The sequence below is a fragment of the Dermacentor variabilis genome, chromosome 10 (genome assembly GCF_050947875.1).
Source record: "Dermacentor variabilis isolate Ectoservices chromosome 10, ASM5094787v1, whole genome shotgun sequence".
NCBI lineage: Eukaryota > Metazoa > Arthropoda > Arachnida > Ixodida > Ixodidae > Dermacentor > Dermacentor variabilis.
Window position 1 is genome coordinate 94,151,870 of NC_134577.1, and position 14,738 is coordinate 94,166,607.

The 14,738-nt window shown below is 45.1% G+C and overlaps 1 pseudogene; it reads right to left on the reverse strand.

Annotated features, from left to right (window-relative positions):
• Positions 1-824: 824 nt before the first annotated feature.
• LOC142559341 (uncharacterized) overlaps positions 825-14,738 on the reverse strand; it is a 15,765-nt pseudogene continuing 1,851 nt past the window's right edge.

Consider the following 14,738-nt stretch of genomic DNA (forward strand, 5'->3'; position numbering starts at 1 on the left):
AGGCCCAGGTGGTGCCACTGCGCTGCCAAGTCTGGAACGGAGCTCGTAGTCCATAAGGAGTTTCGCTGGGGTACTGCTCCCAGCTTGCGGCGTCCTTCGGTACCTGTGCAGAATCCTTGCCAAACGTGTTTTCAAGGGTCCATGGACATTCTTCAAAAACTCATTAACAGTTCGCACTGCGCGTTCCGCCAGCCCGTTGGAATGCTAATGATACGGTAGTGTCCGGAGATGTGTTATGTTATTCAGCTTCATAAACTCTCAAAATTCAGCACTTGTAAATTGTGGGCCATTATCAGAAACCAGCGTCCGGGGCAATCCGAACGGGCCGAACAAGGTGCGCAGGGTTTCTATGGTGGCGTGGGCTGTGGTGCTTTTCAAGGGTACTGCTTCGATCCATTTACTATGCGAATCCACAACGATCACTAGCATGTGTCCATCGATCGGCCCCGCAAAGTCAATATGCATCCTGGACCAACGCTCGCCCGTTTCTGGCCATGTGACCGGGATTTTCTTGGGGGCCAGAGGCGCTGGTTGTACTCAACTGGGCACGACTTAACCATGTTCTCAATCTCGTTATCAATCCCGGGATACCAAAGCAGGAAACGGCCTAGCTGCTTCGTTGAGCAAATATCTTGATGAGTATCATGCAGCAGGCGTAACATTCCCGCTTTTGCGCTGTTAGGCACGATTACGCGATGGCCCCAGTATAGAAGCCCATGGCTCCACGTTATTTCAGCCTTCCGATTGAAGTATGGTCGCAAATGCAGGTCCTTGGGCCCCAAGTTTCTTGGCCATTCTTCCCGCATCTATTTTTGCAGCTTTGCTCAGTCGTCATCGTGTGAGGTGAGAGCGGCCAGTTGTTTTGCGGTCATAACACTGTCATTGAGGTTTTCAGTCAGCAACACATACTCGCCGTCCCCGGTTTCTTCCAGGGTCTCTGGCTGAGACGTTGCGGACGTCGGGAGTAGGCTGCGGGCATATGCTGGAACGTTGTCCTTTCCCGGCTGGTGTTTGATGACGTAGTCGTATGCACTCAGCAGCAGGGCCCATTGCTGGATTCGGGCGGCGGCCATCACAGGTACAGCCCGATCTGGATGAAAAAGTTCCACAAGTGGCTTATGGTCAGTCAGCAGTGTGAATGGCTTACCGAGTAGGTACTCTCGGAATTTCGAAACCCCAAAAACTAGAGCCAGAGCTTCGTGCTCCAGCTGTGAATTATTTCACTCGGCTTGAGTCAGTACCCGAAAACGAAAGCCTATGGGCCGACGCACCCCGTCCCCGACATCGTGAGAAAGCACTGCACCGATCCCATCCAGGGAGGCATCGCATTCTAGGGCAAGAGGCTTGCATGGGTCAAAATTCACCAGGAAATGAGCGGACTTGAGGAGGTCCTTCACCTTGCTGAACGTCTGTTGTTGACTGGGACCCTACTGCCACTTAGCTTCCTTGCGGAGCAGATGATACAGTGGTGCCATGGCCGTCGATGCAATGGGAAGAAACTTGTGGTAGTATGTTACCATGCCCAGATACGACCCTAATTCTGTGAGGTTTCGCGGCCCCGGCATCTGAAGAATGGCCTCCACGTTTTCCTATATTGGTTGCCATCCCTGAGCACTAATTTGATGTGCAAGGTAATCTACCTGTGCTCGACGGAACTTGCACTTGTCCGCATTTAAGCGCACGCCATTTTCCCGAAACCACTGCAATACTTTCGTGCAGTGTGGTGCAGTCATTGTGTTTCTCTGCGATAATCACGTCGTCTAAGTAGACCTGAACCCCAGGAAGTCCTTGCAAGATGGTCTCCATGTGGCGTTGGAACCCTGCTGGTGCGGAAGCCACTTCAAATGGTAGGCGAGTGAAGCTAAACAGTCCGTTATGAGTGTTTATGGCCCTAAGTAGCATGGCTTCGTCGTCTAACGGTAGCTGATTGTAAGCCTCCCGCAAATTTATCGTGGTGAAAACTTGACCACCGTTCAACGTTGCCAGGATATCTTCTATCTGAGGCAAAGAATATTGCTCAGTGTGACAAGCTTTGTTTACCGTGTGTTTGAAATAACCGCAGAGGCGGCTGTGGCCGTTACGCTTTACTACCGGTACCACCTGTGCGGCCCACTGAGAACGAGGCACAGGGACAATAATGCCCGCGGCCAAAAGGCGCTCAAGGTCAGCGTCTATCCTTGCAGGAAAGGCGTACGGAACTTCGCGTGCTTTCCAGAATTTCGGTACCACGTTGTCCTGCATCTCAAAGTGTACCGGCGGACCCCTGATGAGACCTAGGCCTGGCGCGAACACGTCAGTGAATTCTGTTACCAAACGGTTCACGTTAACATCTTCCGTCCCGACGAAAGGCATGCCCTCACCTGTCGTGTTCATGTTCATTACTGGCGCCTCCAGCATGTTGAACGTTTGGATCAGGTCGCGTCCGCACAGGTTGGGGCCGGAGCAACCGAGGACTGTTAGGGAACCGTCCTCCGACCGGTTTCCGCACGAAACCTTGAACTTGAGTTGTCTCCGAACGGGAAGCCGTGCCAGGAAGCAAGTCTGTTTCAATGGCGAATCACGCATATTGGGCCACGTTGCTTTGTTTGCACACAGGTGGGCCACGTGATGACCGACACTGGTGACCCTGTATCGACCTGCATGTCCACTGGAACGTCCCCACAACTCAATGTGCGTACAATGAGTTGCGTGATGCCGACGTGGCTGAAATGAATGTCTGCTGCTTCCAACGCAAATATACCCTCCGTGCCCACAGATGTGCTCTCCTCCCGAGGAGATAGGGTATTTACCTGACACGGCAGCCCTGGTGACCCTTCAGTGAACTCTCTCTCTCGACGGAAACAGGCTCGGGCGATATGACCCCGCTGTTGGCACGTGAAGCATGTTGCCGAACGGAACCGGCAATCCTCTGGTTCGTGCCCTTTCGCTCCACAGCGGTAGCACGAATTAGTCCGTGACCAGTTTCTTGGGCGATAAGACTGTCCTCCCATCGCATGTACGCTTCCTTCAGCGGCGTGGCTCATCTGCTGCGCACTCGCTTCTACCATTCTGCTGATAGCACGATTTCTTCTGCTTCCCTCCTCGTCAGCTGAGGCTTCGCAAGCAACTGTCGACACACTCCTGCGCTTTGCAGCCCACAAACGATGCGATCTCGCAGCATTCGATCCAATGTTACACCAAAATTGCATGCGTCCGTTATTTGACGAATGGCAACTATGAAATATTTGACCGGTTCGCCTGGCAGTGTTCGCGTGTAAAGAACTTGTAAGACTGTGCTATTTCGTTTAGTTGCGGCGAATAGTGCTGCTGCAACAAAGCTACCACTTGGGCGTAAGAATGTTCCATCACCTAGTCTGGCACACATCGACCACTAAGTGCATCCACGGTGTGGGTCGCCAGTGCTGCAACCAACAGGGCCCGCTTCTTCTTGTCGTCCGTGACGCCATTGCCTTCACAGAAGGCCTCCAGTCGAACTTGGTAAGCTGGCCACTTGTCGATCGTCTCGTCAAACTGCGGCGGCTGGCATATCCTCCCATGGTAGCGAAGGCTGCGGCGTAATAAGAGGGCGGCCCGTTGTCATCCCACCCTCGTCGCCACTAAAGAATCCGCACCATACAGGGCGGTGGCTGGGCCAAGACAACGTTTATTGCTTTGATGCGTGTTAATAAAGGCGTTGTGCGAGACGGTTAGAGAAGGAGTGTGAGGAGGCGGAACAGCGGCAATAACTGTTGCCGTAAGCTGGCGTGACGTCATTACGATGTAGCAGGCTTCCTCCTGCAGTGTACATAAAGAGGCTGATGATGATCATGATGGGACTCCTTGTAGTGGCGCCAGCTGTCCTGGCAGGAAGGAACGCAGGGCGAGCGGCGAACATAATTTCCTATTAAGGCTTCCACCAAGCAGTATGTGGTCATGTTTTCGGTCGGAGCCCGAAGACCTCAACTATTTTCTTACTCTGTGGTCTGAGCAAAACTGACAGTAAATTACAACGTAAGGCTATCTAATGTTTGCATGGGGGCGGACAAACGCCGTCGGCTTTCTTGCTGGTTTCACTGCGTGCGCCATTGTGGAACCAGTTGCATGGTATATTCTTCTGCTTTCGCTGTTATTTGTGCTATGCGTGTCTTCTGTTTCCTGTTGTTGTTGTTTTTTCCAGCTGCGGGTGAGGCATTCCACAGGTGTAGTAAGTGGGGATCCACCTCTGGGGTCTCTTCCGTTCTGGCGATTTCCTTCGTGTGGTGTTGTTTATGTCGACGGAGGTTGTCGCGCCAGTCTTCCAGGTTCGTGATTGGGTCGGCGTTGTGTTCTTGGGCTTCCCTGATTTTTCTCCAGTCAGTGTTTTTAGCTGTGCCGATCTATGTGCGCAGGCGTCGAGTCTGTAGTGTTATGTTTATTATATAGTGATCGCTGCCTAAGTTTTCGAGTGTGTTGAGCCGTTCGGTTAACGTGGTTTGAGTGATGAAGGCGAGACCACTGCCTGGCGTAGGCTCCAGACGGGCACTTACACGAACCTACACATTACATCGCTTGCACTCCACAGCCTACCGGGACAAATTCCCGTGGTGCGGGGCCACAGCGTGGAAGTGCACCACGGTGTGGCCCATTACGTGGGAGTGCACGCATAGAAAACCTGCAACGAACACCACGAGGGAACAATGGGAGGCACTGCTGTCCAGCTCGGCCTTCGACGACCAGCTCGAGCTGATCCAGAGAGCTGAGAAGATGGCAAGAGCCAGCGGAGCCCACGACTTGGGTCACCGTTCATTAGCGATTCTTCTGATTATCTATCTATCTATCTATCTATCTATCTATCTATCTATCTATCTATCTATCTATCTATCTATCTATCTATCTATCTATCTATCTATCTATCTATCTATCTATCTATCTATCTATCTATCTATCTATCTATCTATCTATCTGTCTGTCTGTCTGTCTGTCTGTCTGTCTGTCTGTCTGTCTGTCTGTCTGTCTGTCTGTCTATCTGTCTATCTATCTATCTATCTATCTATCTATCTATCTATCTATCTATCTATCTATCTATCTATCTATCTATCTATCTATCTATCTATCTATCTGTCTGTCTGTCTGTCTGTCTGTCTGTCTGCCTGTCTGCCTGCCTGCCTGCCTGCCTGCCTGCCTGCCTGCCTGTCTGTCTGTCTGTCTGTCTGTCTGTCTGTCTGTCTGTCTGTCTGTCTGTCTGTCTGTCTATCTGTCTGTCTATCTATCTATCTATCTATCTATCTATCTATCTATCTATCTATCTATCTATCTATCTATCTATCTATCTATCTATCTATCTATCTATCTATCTATCTATCTATCTATCTATCTATCTATCTATCTATCTATCTATCTATCTATCTATCTATCTATCTATCTATCTATCTATCTATCTATCTAATCTGCTGAGGTACGACGCCTGCTACGTCGCTTCTGGCGCTCCTCGTCACCTATGCCTGCGAGGGTGCTGCTTCTGCTGTGCAGCAGAAGATAGGGAAATGTAAAGTAGAGAAAGTAAAGTAGAGAAACGACCAACAACGGAGACGAACAAAAACAAAGTTCACAATAGGGGGTTAGAAAACTTGGTTATTCGAACTCATCATGGTTTTTCTTCTTTTTCTTTTTTTCTTAACCCAGGTAGGACATTAGGCAGTATAATAGCAAAAGCTAGGTGGCACAACCCAACGTGCCGTTCCTCGTGTGATTCTTCGCCCGAAGCGTTCGCTCCCGTGAATTGTTTGAGTGGCATTAGACGAGCCCAAGCGCAACAGCGAGCGACATAGAAACGTCGGACCGCATTTAAAAATTCGTTCATTTAGCTGAAAGACGAATAAAGAATATAATGCACCATCTAACTGCTTGCAGACCTGCAATAACTTTCGCAAACCTTGTGTTTATAGTCGCAGTATTCGTCGTACTTTCTTTCGCAGGCCCGCTCTTGGGGTCCCTCAACTTGATTGCCCCACAAGCGCAGTTCGCATTCTGTTTTACTATCTGTAAAAAGTAAAAAAATAAGCATCGCATAATAAATGGCTCATTTAGTAAACAGAGTTAGCAAACATGTTTACAGTACTGAAGAATTTTCTCTCCTTCACGCTTATGACACACATTTGTTGAGACATCTAAAAGCTGCATGGTGCGAAAAGTAAGCGCTGAAACCTCGCTGCAGTGTACGAGTACTCATCTGATTTTCAGCTCTTGCATAATACGTATGAGTGCTTATATTCGGAATTATTGTTATAATAATAATTATTATTATGATGATTACTACTACTACTACATTTATTGGCGCCCCCTTTGAAATGGGTGGTGACAAATAATCACCTAGCCTGCTTGAGTTACTCAGGTCTATTATATGGGCTTTTCATTCTAGCTTTTTTGTATACATTCCTTTACTTTTTTTCTTTCCCTCTCAAAAGTTCTCTATCTGCCTCGTACCGCTACGCATTCGTGTAACAGATCCGGTCGTATCTCTTCCCTACCTTTTTTTTGCACCAACACTCTAAGCGTCTCTTGCTTAGCTCGACTGCTGGCAGGAAGAGGCTTCCGTTCACTTTCATCTAAGCTTTTGGGGAAGGTGAGCCTAATCAACGGGTCTCACTGGGTAAATGCCTTCGCATTTCATTAGGATGCGCTGAGTTGTCTCCGGATTTTTGCTGCAGCATACACATGCCTCATCTAGTTGCGAATGTGTGCTCCGGTATGTCTTTGTACTTAGCCAACCAGCTCCAGCCTCACGTGGCAAAGCACTTTCCTTCGTGTTATCGTACAGATTTACATTTCTCATTTCTTTCTTCTCATTCTTGTGAATCTCCACGGTCTTTTTGTTTCCACTCCTTGCATCCAGTTCATTGTTTCTGTTTCTCTCACTTTCTTTCTGGTGACTCCTGGTTGTCTATTTACACTTTAAATTACCTTGTGATTGGGCGCGAGTGTTCCTGAGCTATTCCTTCATTCTGTGTCCACGCTTTTGACGTAGAGATGCTTGCGTCTTTTAGGTGCCCATTTATTTCGATCTATGTTCCCGAGTCTTCCTTCAAAACTAATTTTGCTCTGCGCTTCCCTGACTTAAAACGAGGCCCAACCCACGCCACCCTGCACTGCCTCATTTGTGGTTCTGCCGTGGGTTCCCGTAGCCAACCGGCCTACCGATCTTTGGTTTATTTCCAGCCACGAGAAGGTATCGAATTTCAAGCACAGAAATGCATTTTCGCACGTTAGCGCTGGCACCAGGACTCCTTTAGAGCTTCCATGCACCACCTCATACTTATTGTGGCCCTAAAGTGCGCTATGTTTCATAATTGCTGAATTCCGCTTCCCTTTATTTTCATATTATCTTGGTGGGTGCTTCAGTACATGTTTCTTTCGTTAATACGCCCTGGTATTTATATTGTTTGGCTATGGGTACGACTTACTGTTGAATCAAAACCACGTAGGTACTCGTTCCTTCATCAAGGATCAATTTCTCTATGCTAAACTAGATTTGTCGCTGCGTTGCCACACTTATTCGCAAGTGCCTGTAAGTCTCCCACATTGTCCGCCAGTAGCACTATGTTGCCGTCATACATCATCTGGGGAACTGCTGATGCGCCATTTGTGCGTTACGCATACATGATAAAGCAAATCCTAATTGACTGTTTTCCAGTTGTCTTTCTATGCCCTTAACACGAAGCGTGAACCGCAGTGGAGAAAGAGGACGTCATTGCTTCAGTCCTTCGTGAATTTCCACGACTTCATTACCTTTTGATCTTCCCATACTTCTACTCGGTTGTCTCTGTATACCTCGCTCAACAGCTGCACAAACTCGTCATATATGTCTTTGTGCTTGAGGATATCCAATAACAATACGCTGTCTACGCTGTCGTAGTGTTGTTTCCCTTAATATGTAGAAATGCTATCAGTAAAGGTCACTTCTGAGCTACTGAAATAACTATGCACTGAGTTAGTGCAATCATCTTACGCTCTTCGTATCTGCGTAGTATGAACGGATTCTATAGTTCCCCTAGTGCACAATTTTTTCCACCCATTTCCACAGTTCTAATTTTATGGCTTCCATTGCCATTATATTTACGACCGACACGAATTTAACTGGCCTCCATGAGCTCGTCCTATCATTATTACTTTTGCCTTTGTGGACCAGGTTTATCTTGGTTTCATACCATCCAACAGGAATTTCGTTTCTTAAATCACTTGCTCAGTGGCAGTAGTCAGCAGCGCGTAGCTATTTAGACCGATGTTTTTGATTACCTGTACTGCGTTATCGGGTCCTCCGGTCATGTTATTAGGGACCTTTTCTACCGCATTCTTGCTTAATACTTAATATGCTAAATTTTGATCTATTGAGCTTCTCTGCTGTTGCTGCATCTCTTTGAGACTGAGCCATCCTTCCTATTGTGCCGAAGTAATCCGTAATGACGTTGCTGATGTATCGCAGCACATCGTCTTCTTCGAAGATATTATCTTCTTCCTCCTTTGCAGCCGTTTGAAAATCTTTGGTTGGAGCTCTGCGTCATCTTACATGGTTTTATAATCTTTTTGTTGCACCTTTGTCTTTTTTTGCGTATGTCATGCACCCAACGCTGAACTGTGCATTTAATTTTCCCTTGCACGAGCTCACCTGCCACCCTTTTATTTTTCCATTATTTGTTTCATATAAGGAGCCCCTCTTCTACTTGTAATACCAGCTTTTTGGCTTCTCGACGGTCCCCTGACACCTACTCCTGTAGCCCTTATTCTATAGCTTGCCATATTTCATTCTTCCACCACTTATGTGGTTTCCTCTTTCTAATCGAATAATTTTTCTCCCTTATCTATTTTATCTCCATCTGCATAACTCTGATATTCACTGACTGTTGTAGGAAACGTCTCCATTTTATTCTCTACGTTTTCTTTTTGCGATCTCTGTTATTTGCTTTTCATTCATTTTTCGAAACACTGATGCTACTAGTTCGTGTTTTGCTTCAGTATCTCTCCTAAATTTGAAGGTTAAACGTTTATGGTCGCTACCAAAGCTATCTTTTCCGTGTTCATCAATCATCATTTTGTATAGTCGCTCATGGCCGCATGCGCGAGAATAAGGCGTGATCGATACATGATTACCTATGCGCACGTTGCCACGTATCTGTCGATGACACTTATTGTCCCTGTCAACTACCATAAGGTTCTGTTCATCGCACACATCCAACACTAGAGAATCGTTGTAATCCGTATGTTCGTCTAGATCTTCCATGTGCACGTGCATATCCGCCACTAAAACCACTTGGTGCGATTGTTGGTCCGAAGCAGCAATTCAAAAGTTTGGAGCAATGCTGACTTGTTTAGTGAGCCTGTCTATAATGAGGACAGCATGCCGCTTCAGGACATTTCTAGACAGGCCGCACGAGCATTGTCAACGATGAAGGGTCGAAAGCGCCAAATGCGTAATTTTGCGGAGCATTTTGGTGGCCTTGCTTATGCTGGCACTTCACTGCTGCCTGCAGCCACTTCCCGAGTCATGCGGTCCCCGGTATCACAATGTCATGACCCACAGTCTTTACAAGCCTTTACATATTTCGAACACTGCGGACCGCCCTCACTGAAATCGTATTCCTAGCACTTATTGGACTGGTAATGCAGCACGCATTTTGTATTTATACAACGTCAGCGAAATTAACATTGGCTTTGTTGATGAACGTTTCGTATTTGTTAATTTATATGCAAAAAAGTTTTACCGCTTCTTTTCGTGACAACTCAAAATACATTGCACTTGGAGCTGCCAGGAACAGAAGACATTTAGAATATGAAAAACACTGAGAAAGTGAAATTTCTTTATACAGCGACGCAAAATATTTTTTTAATAGCTGCTTCAAGGAACACTTTGAAATGACAGTGCTGGATCTGCAACCAGTAGTTTCAGGAATTCGGAAACTAACACTGATATAGAGGGATCTCCTTACTAATTGCTCCACAAAACACTGTGATGTTTTGCTCAGCCCATTTTCGCAATAAGACAAGAAGGCGGTACATCAAGATGGTCGGTAGAAAACGGATTATCGCGGCAATTTGGGTATCGCGCACAAAGGATGGCTATTTCAGTTCTTGTGACTTTTGGTGCTTCTTCTAGGTGGATGTACCCAGCATTTTTTCGTGTGAATTTTGTTTCTCTATCATGTAGTCTAATTGAATGATGAACTCGAGCAAGTTTATTCATGCTTAATAAAATGCTTCATTTCTTTAAAAAACTCGTATGAAGTATCAGATTCGCGCTGTCGGCCAAAGGAGATCATAAAAATATAACGTCCAACGAAATATTATAAAAGAGGTGAATACAGCTGCGTTCACAACTGTAAAAGGCGTCGCTTTTCTTGTGTGAAACTTAGTGCATATTAGGCATATTTATAGTGGGCGGACAGGAGCCCCTGTAACAGCTCGAAAAAGCAATCTTCAGTGGACTCGCCTGAGCTCGGCTAGTGTATGATATATGCTGGGGTCACATAACGCTGGCGCGAGCACCTTTAAGAGCACATTTTGAGCAGCTCTAACTGTGGCTGTTTGCTCGACGGAAAGTGTTCTTAATTTGGATTCCATGTACTGTCAGCCATCTCAATAGCTTATTTGCAGGTCGCTGGGGTAGCTATAAAGGGGCCTTTTATTTTTTTACTGCGTATTTTTACACTTTCACTACTTGGGTTATTTCTTGGTGGAATCAGTTCTCGTGCTTGAAGGGTGTAACAAAGCAGAAGATCGGCGTGTACCGATCCACTCACCGGTTTGGAAAGTGAAGACTCCACACAATTCGTTCGTGGTAAAATATTGCAATGTGTAGATGGTTGCTGATCCACCTGAAAAAAACGCATTTCGCAAATCTCTGAACACATTCGGAGATAATGTGCTAACTTGGGCTGGTTCGTACATCTCTGAAGAAAACCAGTGACGGGGCTGGACAACGGAACGAGACTGAGACAAACGAAGCGCTACTCGATTTTTTTCAAAGATTTTGAGAACCCGCCGTACACAGTCTCTCCTGGTATCAAAAATTTTTGAGTATTTTTTTTTTTTGGTTACGAAACTCAACATTAGAGCTTAAAATATGCGGGAGGGAAGAGAAAAATCTGCATCAAACTAAGCTAACTGTATTCTTATTTGAAGCAATCGGGCAGCTTGCAGGGCAACACGCAATGACAAATGGGAAGGCCCTGCACTTCCAATAATAACATTAAAAAAAGAGTGATCTAGCAGCATGCTGATATAAACGATTATTTGTCTACGTGATGAAAGCAGAACCACTAGCTTGTTATTTGTCAAGATATACGTTGTCTATGTTCCGTAAGTCTATTTGCTACAATTCGTTGGAACAAGTGTCGGGGAATGTCACCGCTTTTTGGATGGGATAAAAAACTAACGTACTTTTTTACGGTACATTATTAGGCTATCACAGTTGAAAAGGCAAATTACATCCAGTACTGTGAATTAATATCGAAGGTACATCTGTCTTAGATACTCTATGGGTATCTTGTTTCTGTGTCATGATTCGTCTGGGAAGACGTGTGTCAATATCAGTATTTCCTGTACATGAAATAATGTATCGTTTATCTTAAGATACAAGATACTGGTTATCGCAACATCACCTTGCGAAATTATAAACATTGGCTGAACCCCGCTTCTAAAGCTGATATTGCTGCCACTAAGCCACCTGAATAAATGATTATGTCGCTAACGAACGCTTTAGACCAGCAGATAAGTTGACTATGAAAGGTCACTACAGCTTTTTACGTGCTATCTGCATGCACGATGTGCCACAAAGATTGCCGCTACCAACGATGTTGCTGCTGTGCACGTGTCAGGTGCTGCCGTATTGCGTATACGGTCATACGTTTACGGACAAAGTAAAACTCTACAACAGTATTTGCGACATCGTGGAGAGGCTTCTTATTGACAATCTTGTTAATAAATGGAGGCCCGCCAGCTGGTGGAAAGCAGAGCAGCGACTCCCATCAATTACAAAAGCTACACGCACAAACCGCTGGCAGCGCAGCGTATGAGTATCTTTCATGATACGCAGTTAAAGCAACCCCAATAAATTGTTTCGGTATGGATATATTGCACTTTGAGCATTAAAGACAAGAATATATGGATACATGCATTTCATTCAAATAAAATAAGATTAGTCGAGTTAAGAAACTACGGTGGAAACATTTTCGTGCATACGCGTTTGCTGCTATATCAGTTATAAAGATCTGTAATAAGTAATTTGCGACCGTATCGAAGTATCTCAAGATACAAATGGAAAGTATCGTTCCCTGTGGTAGTAGCTCGTATCTCAAACACTGGTTGCCCGTATTGTATCATGATACAGTTGCAAAGTATCTATAATTACCCTTGAGTATATAAAAGCTTACTGTCTGTTGCGTACAGACTATTTACTAAGGTAATCGCAAATAGAGTCAGGAACACATTAGACTTCTGTCAACCAAAGGATCAGGCAGGATTCCGTAAAGGCTACTCAACAATAGACCGTATTCGCTCTATCAATGAAGCGATAGAGGAATGTGCGGAATATAACCAACCCTTATATATCGCTTTCATTGATTACGAGAAACCGTTTGATTCAGTCGAAACCTCAGCAGTCATGGAAGCATTACGGAATCAGGGCGTAGACGAGCCGTATGTGAAAATACTGAAAGATATCTATAGCGGCTCCTTAGCCACCGTAGTCCTCCATAAAGAAAGCAACAAAATGCCAATAAAGAAAAGCGTCAGGCAGGGAGATACAATCTCTCCAATGCTATTCTCAGCGTGTTTACAGGAGGTATCAAGAGACATGGATTGGGAAGAACTGGGGATAAGAGTTAATGGAGCATACCTCAGTAATTTGCGATTCGCTGATGATATTGCCTCGCTTAGTAACTCAGGGGACCAATTGCAGTGCATGCTCACTGACCTGGAGAGGCAAAACAGAAGAGTGGGTCTAAAAATTAACCTGCAGAAAACTAAAGTAGTGTTTAACAGTTTCAGTAGAGAACAGCAATTCACAATAGGTGGCGAGGCACTGAAAGTGGTAAGGGAATACATCTACTTGGGGCAGGTAGTGACGGCGGATCCGGATCATGAGACGGAAAATAATCAGAAGAATAAGAATGGGCTGTGGTGCGTTTGGCAGGCATTCTCAGATCATGAACAGCAGGTTGCCTTTTTCCCTCAAGAGAAAAGTGTATAATAGCTGTGTCTTACCAATACTCACCTACGGGGCAGAAACCTGGACGCTTACGAAAAGGGTTCTACTCAAATTGAGGACGACGCAACGAGCTATGGAAAGAAGAATGATAGGTGTAACGTTAAGGGATAAGAAAAGATCAGATTGGGTGAGGGAACAAACGCGAGTTAATGACATCTTGGTTGAAATCAAGAAAAAGAAATGGGCATGGGCAGGACATGTAATGAGGAGGGAAGATAACCGATGGTCATTAAGGGTTACGGAGTGGATCCCAAGGGAAGGGAAGCGTAGCAGGGGGCGGCAGAAAGTTAGATGGGCGAATGAGATTAAGAAGTTTGCAGGGAAGACACGGCCACAATTAGTACATGACCGGGGTAGTTGGAGAAGTGTGGGAGAGGCTTTTGCCCTGCAGTGGGCGTAACAAGGCTGATGATGATGATGGTGATGATGATAATGATATGAAAACTCGAGCACATCATCAGTATGGGACAATGTGTTAGTTACACGAGCCAGTATAGATCCAATGACATCGCCCGATGTCATTTGATTTGTTCGGATCAGCGTTTTTATCTTCTCTCATTATTCCTGCGCATCCAGTGCTTATTTGAATAATTTATACGTCGATATTAATTCACAGCTTCAAAAGAAAGTTTCGCGCGCATGATTCCAGAAGATTCTTTTCCTTGAAATTCCGGTTCTCAGGCATGAATTCCTTTCAGTTTACATTGTTCACCTTAATAGCTCTAAGTCCAAGAAGTGTGGTATTAATATTCGGCCAGAATTTTCGATTGGCACGCTTGATGCGTGATTATTTGACAGGACAGCTCCTATTAACGAAAGAACTAGGCGCTCAAATTGATAGAAAAAATAATTACACGTTCTGTATTTAATGAAAAAAACTCATAATAATGCATACTGCAAAAATTGCTCCAGGAAATAATTTTCTCAAACAGAAAGAATACATGTACTTCATGTTTTCTAACCAATAGTTTATTAAATGATGAATTATCAGAGTACTCATCACTTCAAGAAATTGTTCAATATTTTCAGAGATTTTCTAAAAGATTGCTTCTGAAGTTTTATAATCCTTGACTGATACATACATCAGTTAGCAGTGAGCATGTCTTGACATCAGCTTTCACAGAGAGCGATTAGAGTTCTGCCGGGATTTTTATTGTATTTAGCGAAAGAAACATAATGGAGCAGGTTTTCAGAAAACTTCTGTTGTAGAATTTTGGTTACATTCGCTGGAGTTTTCACGATTGCATTGTCTAAACATAGACCCTAAGGCTTGAACCTGACAGGTCTATCTGAAAACGAATAGGTTGCTCAAAGAGGAGCGCGAGTGCTCGCAACCGTAAAAGGTTATTATATGAACTTCCATGGTGGACTGCAATGAATTTTATAGGCTTATAGGGTTATATCGGCTTATTGGCAATGAACGTATAGGCTTGTGCCGGTAATGGGGAAGGCGTTGTGGCCAAGAGGTGTTTTACCTTGCTTTGTGACAACCATCCCCGGATAACCGCCTATAGTTTTTAGA